Genomic DNA, 10,038 nt, shown 5'->3' with positions numbered 1-10,038 from the left:
GGAACTTTGTGTGTACCGGGGCTGCAAACATATACCTGCAAACAAACAAAGAATTAATTTTGTAACTTTATTTTTTGAAGTGTCTATTAAAACTTTGTGACTGTCTTTCATATTCATTCCAAGTTTCTGTGTCTCATTTTGCTAGAAATTGTAAATAGCTGTGTTAGTGTGCAAAAACAGTTTCCCATAAGAAAAGCATTTGAAAGCAGTGAGCTTGCTTGAATTGCAGCCTGATTACACGATCAATAAAAATTCGTGTAAATATTTTGTTTAGAATCATTTGGGTGCAATTCCTACTGTATGTGACATGATGGAATGAAGAATAACATGTCTGTTGCATGCATGCATGACTATTCCAATCTCCTGAGGAATTCACCCCACTTAGTGTCCCCACAATCAATCAACCAAAACTGGTACCACTCAAAAAATGCATTGCTCTTCACAGTGGAGATAGAAAAGCATTCCCACTGATGTTTGTAATTTAATCCTAGTGCATAATTTCTCTTACAAGGTAATTCTCCAGAGAAATGAATATGTAGGTAACAATTTATAGCCTTGTATTTCACTTAATGTTATTGGTGATGGGGTAGTCAGTACTCAAGAAGCTCTTTACTAACTTTAACATTAAATTGTCATAGCTAATAGAAGAATTTTTGCCTTCTTCAATTTGATATTTTATTTCCAACACTGCTGGAATGTACCTGATCATGTTTGATTGTCTGCATGTTTTGTCCATAGCAAAGCCACTGGTGATGTCAAAACTGAAGTAGACTTATAATGTTTCATAAATCTCATACATGCTTTGTGGTTGTGACTCCTTTATGTGACGTAAATAACAGGTATGTAATTTAAAAGTGTGAGTTTCATTCTCAAAGTTCCATTATTATAACAGTTTTGCAGCATAAGTTACAATTGTACCCAGTGAGCAACATCTGAAAAATGTATTACATCCTTTCTTAGTTTGAAGGTGCAATAAGTGCCTGTTATGGCAGTATTAATTCCTACAGTTTTCATCCTCAGTTAATAATAGACAGTAGCTTCCTTACTTTTTTTTGGGCATATAATGTGCTGTGTTTCCTGACTTCCAGAAAGCATTCAATACAGTTCAAAACTGTCATTTAAATAATGAAAAATAAGCTTATTGAATACCAGACCAGATTTGCGACTGCTTCAGGACTGTATAGAAGCTGGAATTCAGTACATTATTCTCAATGAGACAAAATCCTCAGATGTAGAAGTAATTTTGGGTGTATCTCAATGGAATGTTACAGAGCCATTACAGTTTACAATTTATGTATAAATTATCTAGTGGGTAACACTGGAAGATCAATGAGGCTCTTTGCGAGTGATGCTGTTGCCTATAGGAAGGCTCCAATGCCAGAAGACTGTGGCAAATTTAAGGAAGATTGTGAAGTGTTCTCTATCTGCTGATCCTGAATGTAAATAAATGTCATATGTTGCATATAAATAAAAGCACTCTGTCTTCAGGCCATGAGTGGCCTACCGGGACCATCCGACCACCGTGTCGTCTTCGGTGGAGGATGCGGATAGGAGGGGCATGGGGTCAGCACACCGCTCTCCTGGTTGTAGGTATTTTTGACTGAAGCTGCTACTATTTGGTCGAGTAGCTCCTCAATTGGCATCACGAGGCTGAGTGCACCCCGAAAAATGGCAACAGTGCATGGTGGCCCGGATGGTCACCCATCCAAGTGCCGACCATGCCCAACTGCACTTAACTTCGGTGATCTCACGGGAACCAGTGTATCCACTGCGGCAAGACCGTTGCCATATGTTGCATATAAACAAGTAAATGGTTCTATTACTGTTTTATTATATTATTGTCAATAATTTGGTGGAAACAGCAACATAAGTAAATGTGACCTAAAGAGGTATGGCAACATAAAACTAACTACAGGAAAAGTAGATGCCTGACATGAAAGGAGTGGCTTTCAAAACACTTTTTCAGCTGATTATTGTGTATTGATCAGCCTGGGGCACTTACTGGGATGGAACAATAGATGAGATGTAGAAGATTCAACAAAGCGTCATGAATTTTGCCGCAACTTCATTGAATAAGTGTGATAGCATTACAGAGGCCAACTTCAACTAGCAGACTCAGCTAGAGGGACATTGTCTGTCACAGAGAGATTTAATGTAAAAAGAAAAAGAAAAAAACTCAAGGTCATACAGAGAATAGAACAGAGGAGGAGAGAAAAGACGGTGCTAGCATGAGTACACTCGACGCCACACTGTGTGGTTGCTTGCTGAGTGCAATGCAGACATCAGTTTCACCCAGCTTCTTCTGTTGAAATTGTGATGCATTGTTAAGCAAATAAATGATACATCACCAAGTTTTAAAATACCATTCATTCATTGTGCTCCGTACACCTTAAGCTCTCACAAGTTTTAGCCCTTGAGAAGACGTATGTGTCACAGAAAGATATCCATTGTTGGGAAAAAGTACTGCTAATTCGTTTTTAGTTTCACTAGTGTGATATTCTACTTAGGCACAGAGAGGAAATGGAACAACAAGGAAGAAAGAGATTACAACAAAATCCAACTTTTAGCTGCTTACAGGCATTGATAAATATCAACAGGGACAGTTGATATATATCTTCATACAAACAAGGAAGAAAAGTGAGAGAAGACAGAAATGTGGACACTACCTTTTTACAACCTTTGTTCTTTTTGCTTGAACTCTTCCTGCTGAATAGTTATTCAGCTGGCGATAGGGAAGAGTCTCAGCTATTGCTGGTTGTGCTTGCCAACACTTGTCACTGCATTGTTCTTTGAGTCAACTGATTGCATTACAGTACACAATTTTAAAACTTCCATTGTAAACTTGCAAGCCTCAGACAAACAATTAAAAACAGAACAACAAATGTTGTATATAAAAAAATTAATACATTGAGAGAAATTTTACAGTAACAACTTTAAATATAAATATTTTCTGACACACTTAAATCCTTATTTGGTAAGGCAATGGAACTTGTCAGTGTTGAAAATTTGAGTATGAGCAATTACTTAACATAGTAGATGTGAGTAAGAAATTTTTCTGCACAATTCATATTCCTTGTAAATAATACCACCATTATTATGTAACGCAACGTGTTTTTTCTTTCTCACTTGATTAAAAATATTAAATTAATATTTTTCCAGGAATCACACTTTTTATAATAAACTTGTGGTATTGCAATACAGAAAAGTTTAACCAAAAATGGTGAAATAGGTCTTTGGAAAATACTCATATGAGAAGTTTCTGTTAGTTTTGAAAAACCAGATTTGTAGATGTCCTACAGTCAGAAACAATGAACCCGGGAGGGATGTCCTCACAGTCCTGTCATCTTGGCATCATGCTGGATTTCCAACCACGCATACGGAGGAACACCGAGCACGAGGGTAGCTGCCAGAATGTAGAGCTTCACTTGGACACACAACAGAGGGTGCAGCACAAAAGCAAGTGCGAGGCCGAGGCAGCGGAACATGTCCCAGCGGGCCAGCCACTCTGGCCAGGCGTCTCCCTGTGATGTCAGCCCCGACGCTGGAGAGAAAGAACAGTTTGCAAATTAAAAATAATAAAAGCACCACTACATCAACTGAAAAATAGTTGTACAATGTCTGTGTGGGTCAGATGGTTTTAGTGCTACCAATCAAAGTGAGAAGAGGTGCCTAAAATAGTGCAGACAGAATATTTATATGATGTATGTAGTAGTATGATAAAAAGCCATGTTTTGGTATCAGGGCAACCTACTCTGTTCGATGAAACTGTGGACTGTACACAGTACCACAGCTTGGCCCCAGCATGAAGGACACTTGCCTTGTTGCTGAATCCCCAGGCGTGTATTAAGAGGAACACTTAAGATAAGTAAAGCAGCTATAATGTACTGCTCTACCTGAGCAAAGCAGCTATCAGAAATTATTTCCATATTACAGTAACTCTGACTAGTATTTATGGTTATACTGTCTGAGCTGTTGGCACAGGAAGCAGAAGCCGCTGCATGACTGACTCAGTGCCCCCAGATTTCTATTTGTAGGGAGAATGTCTACATCTACATCTACTTCTAATTCTATATATAGGGTGTATCAAAAAGAATCATCCAGTTTGGCATGGCTATATTTCTGAAACTAATAAACATATACTATGAATTTTGTTTTTTGATGAACAGGAAACTTAAAAAGTTTTTTCATGCCTTTTCATAGCTGTTCAATGTGCCCCCCTTGAGATGCACAGCATATCTCAATGTGATATTCAAATTATTCCCACACTGCAGTGAGCATGTCTTGAGTTACAGCTTCCACAGCTGCTGTTATGCGATGTCTCAGTACATTCATTGTTGTTGGTAACAGAGGCACATAAACAGAGTCTTTTATAAACCCCCATAAGAATTAATCACATACAGTTGGGTCTGGTGACCCTGGAGGCCAGTTATGTAAGGCTGTATCATTTGGTCCAGTGCGACCGATCCATCGTACAGTAATCTATGATTTAATAATTCCCACTCTTCCAGATGCCAGTGTGGTGGTGCTCCATTCTGTCGGTAAATGAAGTCATTTGAATCAGTCTCCAACTGTGGGAAAAGAAAGTTCTCAGGCATACAAGGATATGTACTTCCTGTAACAGTGTTCTTGGCAAACAAAAATGTACCATACATCTTTCCCTGTGAAACTGCACAAAACACATTAAATTTTGAAGATTTCCTCTCACGTTGTACACTTTCATGTGGTTGTTCTGTACCCCTATTCTCATATTATGATGGTTCACCTCTCCAATTAAATTGAATGTTGCCTCATCACTAAACACCAAGTGTGGAAGAAAACTGTCATCCTCCATCTTGCCAAGAATGAAATTACAGAACTCCACACATTGTTGTTTGTCACCTTCATGAAGAACTTGCAGTAGCTGAATTTTGTATGGTTTCATGTGTAAACTTCAACACATCACACACCAGATGGACATCGGGGGCATGTGGAGCAGTCAAGCTGCATGGCAAACAGATTTCTGTGGACTCCTTGTGAAACTATGGCAGATGCATTCGATGTCTGTGTCAGGCACTCTGGGACAGCTTGGCAATTTGCCTTTGCACAAACAACATGTTTCTTAGAATTGTTCATGGCACTGTCTAATGCTCTGTGCTGTAGGAGGAGCCACACTGTACCTAGTATGAAAGTCACGCTCATCAGTTGGTACTGACCCGCACTGCACAAAATGTAGATCATAAAATGCTTTCTGTTGTCCCAACATCATTTTTACTAGAACTGAAGTGTATGCACACTGCTGCTACCCAGTGGGAACCATGTAAAACTCAAGAGTGTGCTCTTTCCAACAGTATGTTGTTCACGCGCACATCTCAAATAACATATTAGTTGTGATAGTTTTAAATTGGATGATTCTTTTTGATACAACCTGTATGTACTCTGCGAACCACTGTGAAGTGGATTGTAGATGGTAATGTCCCATTGTATCAGTAATGTCCTCACAACCCCTATGTGAATGATAAAAGGAGGGGGTTTCATGTATATTCCTAGACTCATCATTTGAAGACAGTTCTTGAAACTTTCTTGAGACAGTGTGCGTTTGTCTTCAAGAGTCTGCCAGTTCAATTTCTTCAGCATTTCTATGACATTCTCCACGTCAAACAAATCTGTGACCATTCGTGCTGCTCATGTTTGTTTAGGTTCAGTATCCCCTCTTCTTCCTAGTTGGTACAGGTCCGAAATACTACAGAAATATACCATGATGGATTGTATGAGAAATTTGTAGAAAATCTCCTTTGAAGACCAATTGCATTTCCTCAGTATTCTACCAGTAAACTGAAGTCTACCACCTGCTTTACCCATGACTGAGCCAATGTGATCATTCCATTGCCTATCTCTACAAAGTTTTACACCCAAGTATTTGTACGAGTTGGTTGGCTGATTCCAACTGTGATTCACTGACATTATAGTCATAGGAGACCACATTATTTCATTTTGCGAAGTGCACAATCTTTGGATCACTTTGAAAGTTTATTAAGATCTGCCTGAATATTTATGCAGCTTCTTTCAGACAGTACTTCACTATAGATAACTGTGTCACCTGCAAAAAGTCTGAGGTAACTATTAATATGTTCCAGAGGGTCATTAATGTACAACATGAGCAGTGATGGTTCCAACACACTTCCCTGGGCACATCTGAAGTTTCTTATTCATCGGAGAATGACTCTCGATTCACGATAACATTCCTATCCTCCCTGTCAAAAGATCCTTAATCTAGTTATAAATTTTGTGTGATACCCCTTTGATCAGAATTTTGACAATAAGTATGGATGTGGTACTGAGTTGAACACTTTTTGGAAGTCAAGAAATACTCCATATACCTGATTGCATTGATCCAAAGCTCTCAGTACGTCATGAGAGAAAAGAGCGAGTTGGATTTCACTTGATGGATGTTCTCGGAATCCTTGCTGATCAGCATGGGGACTATTCTGTTCAAGATACCTCATTATGTTTGAGCTCAGAATGTGTTCTAAATCCAATGAAACAAATTGATACAAAACAAATCTCTGTCAAGGACACTGGGTGGCATTTTTATGGATCACTTCTGCTACCCTTCTTGAAAACAAGTGTGATTTGTGCCTTCTCCGAATGATTGGGCATTGTTTTTTGTTTGAGTGTTCTATGGTGGATTATAGTTAGGAGAAGAGGTAACTCAGCCACAAATTCAGTATAGAATCTGATAGGGATTCCATAGGGCACTGGTGCATTTTTCAATTTTTACAGTTTCAGCTGTATCTCGACACCACTGACACTGACACATATTCTGCTGATCTTTTCAGTGCTATAGGATTACATTGAGGCAATTCTCCTGGTTTTTCCTTTGTAAAGGGACATTTGAAAATGAAGTTGAGCATTTCAGCTTTCAGTTTTATACCTTCGGTTACAGTTCGTGTCTCGTTCACTAGAGATTGGACACTAACTATGGTGCCATTAACAGCCTTCCCAAGTGACCAGAATTTTTTTGGTTTTTGTGAAAGATCATTTGATGATACTCTATTACAATAGTCATGGAAGGATTCATGCACTGCTCTCTTGACAGCCAAATGCATATCATTCAGCACCTCTCTGTATACAGCCTTATGCTTTGTTTTACATGTATTATGCAGTAGTCTCTGTTTCTTTAAAAGTTTCTTACAGTGATAGGGTACCACAGAGGGTCCCTCCCATTATGAACTGTTCTACTTGATATATATCTGTCCAATGCATGGTCAAACATTCTTTTAAACTTTAGGCATAGTTCTCTAGATGCTCATGTCCTGTGCTGAAAATTTCAAGTTTCTGAATGAAATATGACACTAAAAATTTTTATCTGTTTTACTGAACACATACAATGGATAGTTTAATACACTAAACAGGTCCAGAAGGATGTAGGTTGCAGTAGGTACTGGGAGATAAGAACCTTGCACAGGGTAGAGTAGCATGGAGAGCTGCATCAAACCAGTCTGTGGATTGAAGACCACAACAACAACAACAACAATAAAGCCTTCTATTTGTTTTATTTATCCTTTGTACTTTGGTAATCATTGTTGCCACAACTGTGTTTTGGTCACTGATACCAGTTTCAATGAGGACATCCTCAAATAGGTCAGGTCTGTTTGTTGCCATTAGATCCAATATAATTCCATCTTGAAAGGGGGTTCCAAAATATCTGTTCCACTGTGATTACAGTATGATTAGAGAACTTATGTATAGACAAACTGGGGTTTTTTCTTTGGTTACATCACGAGGCGAGTCTGGAGGGTGACAGAAGGATCCAATTACCATTTTATGCTGACCACTGATACTGAGTCTTACTCAATCAGTTTCAATTTCTATCTTGGTGGATTTGAGTTTCTTGTCTACTGCAACAAATATACCACCTCAATTTTCCATTAGCCTATCCTTTTGATTTACACTTAAATTTTCCTCAAAAATCTCATTGCTACCAATTTCAGGTTTCACCCAGTTTTCTTTACTTAGTATATGTGAGCTTCACTGAGTTTCAGAAGTGCTTCAAACTGTGGCAATTTGTGGTGAATTCTTTGGCAGTTAACTATTATCATTTTAATACTCTTACCTGTCGGGGGATCCTTTTGGACCTTCTCTTTGTACTTCTGGGTCTCTTACAGTTGTTGTAATCTGGATTGGATGGGGAGTTACCTAATGCAAAAAATGCTTTGTGTGCACCCCACACATAGTCAGCTTCCTGGGTAGCAGCCTCTGATTTGTAGTGCACACCCTACAGTTCTCAATTCTATGGCACAAGTCCAGGAAGTTGCAGCCCAGCTTGTCACAGACCCCTTGAAGCCTCTGTTTCAGTCCTTCCACTTGACTTAGAACTTTGGGCCCATGACTAGTTCTGGGGAAAATGCTGCAAACTGAGAGCCTCATTGAAACTCCACATGTAAGGCTTCTCAACCATCTCTGCCAGTTGCTAGAACAATTCAAGCAATTACCTTGGAGCCCAGACAACAGGCATCATTTGTTCCAACGTGCATCACGATATGCAGCTGGTTGCATCCTGTTCCCTCAATGGCTGCCAGAATAGCTTTTCGCACTTGTTGAATAATGCCTCCAAGCATACAAATTGAATGCACCTGGTGTTCCTTTGAATCCCCTGCTGCCATTTCTCTAAGGGGTCCACTTTCTAGATGCAGCAGCAGCTAGAATGACAACAACAACAACAACAACAACAACAACAACAACAATCTAAGGGGTACCATTATCTGTCATATGTTTGAATTGCTGATGATTAATAGACCCCTGTCCGCAGCTCGTGGTCTCGCGGTAGCATTCTCGCATCCCGAGCACGGGGTTCTGGATTAGATCCCTGATGGGGCCAGGGATTTTCACCTGCCCCGAGATGACTGCATGTTTTTGTGTTATCTTCATCATCATCATCATCATCATCATCATCATTAGCATTATTCATCCCCATTATGGTTGGAGGAAGGCAACGACAAACCACCTCCATTAGGACCTTGCCTAGTCCAGCGGTGCGGGTCTCTCGCATTGTTCCCCTATGCTCTATCAAGAAGCGTGGGACTTCCTTTCCATTCCGATAGACCCCTACCATTTTTCATTGCCTCCAGTTGACACAGAACAAAGTAGGTTTCCACAAAATAGTTGAACTGAGTCTCACTGGCTCAATTTCAGTTTCATTGAAAGACAGCATCTCGAACTTGTCGGTCAAGGGGATCAGTATAACTCCATGAGTCCTCCTGGGCCCTGTCTACCCCTTACATGACGCCTAGATCTACCACTGACCCACCACTTGCAGTCAAGTGGACAAATGATGACAGCTCCTGTACTTCCTACAGAAGAGATAGGATCCACAGGAGTATCTTTGGTACCACAGATACATGATTCTTAGCAGCTCTTCCAACACATTGCTTAGCAACAGCTGCCAATGGTAGTTCAGTAGTCAGGACAATTTTCAGCTGCTTATGATCATTGACTAATTCATTCTGTGTCTGGGGACATTATTCAGAGTGGAACTGCATTGTGGCTGGTGCAGTGTTTCAGAGGCCAGTGAAGAAGTAACTTTAAACAAAGCCTGCTGTTTATCTTTCAATCTGTTGAGCTGAAAAAATTACTGATTACCTGTAAGAACTGAAGGACATGGAAAATGAGATTTCTATGCAGGCAACAGAAAAACCTGTTGTAAGAATTACTAGTTTCCTAAAACTTTCTGAGGTTACAAACAACCCTGCTGCAAGAACATCTGCAACTGAGCATTACAGCAGATGTTGAAAATTCTGCTTCAGTTGTAAGGTTCTTTTTATTTTCTAATGCTTAATGACAACCAGTTTTGGGCTCTTATATGCTTATCATCAGGTGTGTGAACTTTATGCTGTGACCCTGAGCACCAGGATGGCACTTGGGATCACAGCACAGAGTTATCACACCTGATGTTGGGCATGTAAGAGCCCAAAACCAGTCGTAGTTAAGCACTGGAAAATAAAAAGGACCTCACAACTGAAGTGGTATTTTCAACCTCTGTTGTTTCTGAGGTTAATTGTA

At 39.7% G+C, this 10,038-nt stretch overlaps 1 pseudogene; it reads right to left on the bottom strand.

Annotated features, from left to right (window-relative positions):
- Window positions 1-1,669: 1,669 nt before the first annotated feature.
- Window positions 1,670-1,787, bottom strand: LOC124546139 (annotated as a pseudogene).
- Between the last annotated feature and the right edge of the window lie 8,251 nt (window positions 1,788-10,038).

This window comes from Schistocerca americana, chromosome 8, assembly GCF_021461395.2.
Source record: "Schistocerca americana isolate TAMUIC-IGC-003095 chromosome 8, iqSchAmer2.1, whole genome shotgun sequence".
Taxonomy (NCBI): Eukaryota; Metazoa; Arthropoda; class Insecta; order Orthoptera; family Acrididae; genus Schistocerca; species Schistocerca americana.
Note: the sequence above shows the minus strand (reverse complement) of the source record. Positions and strands in the feature narration are given on the sequence as shown.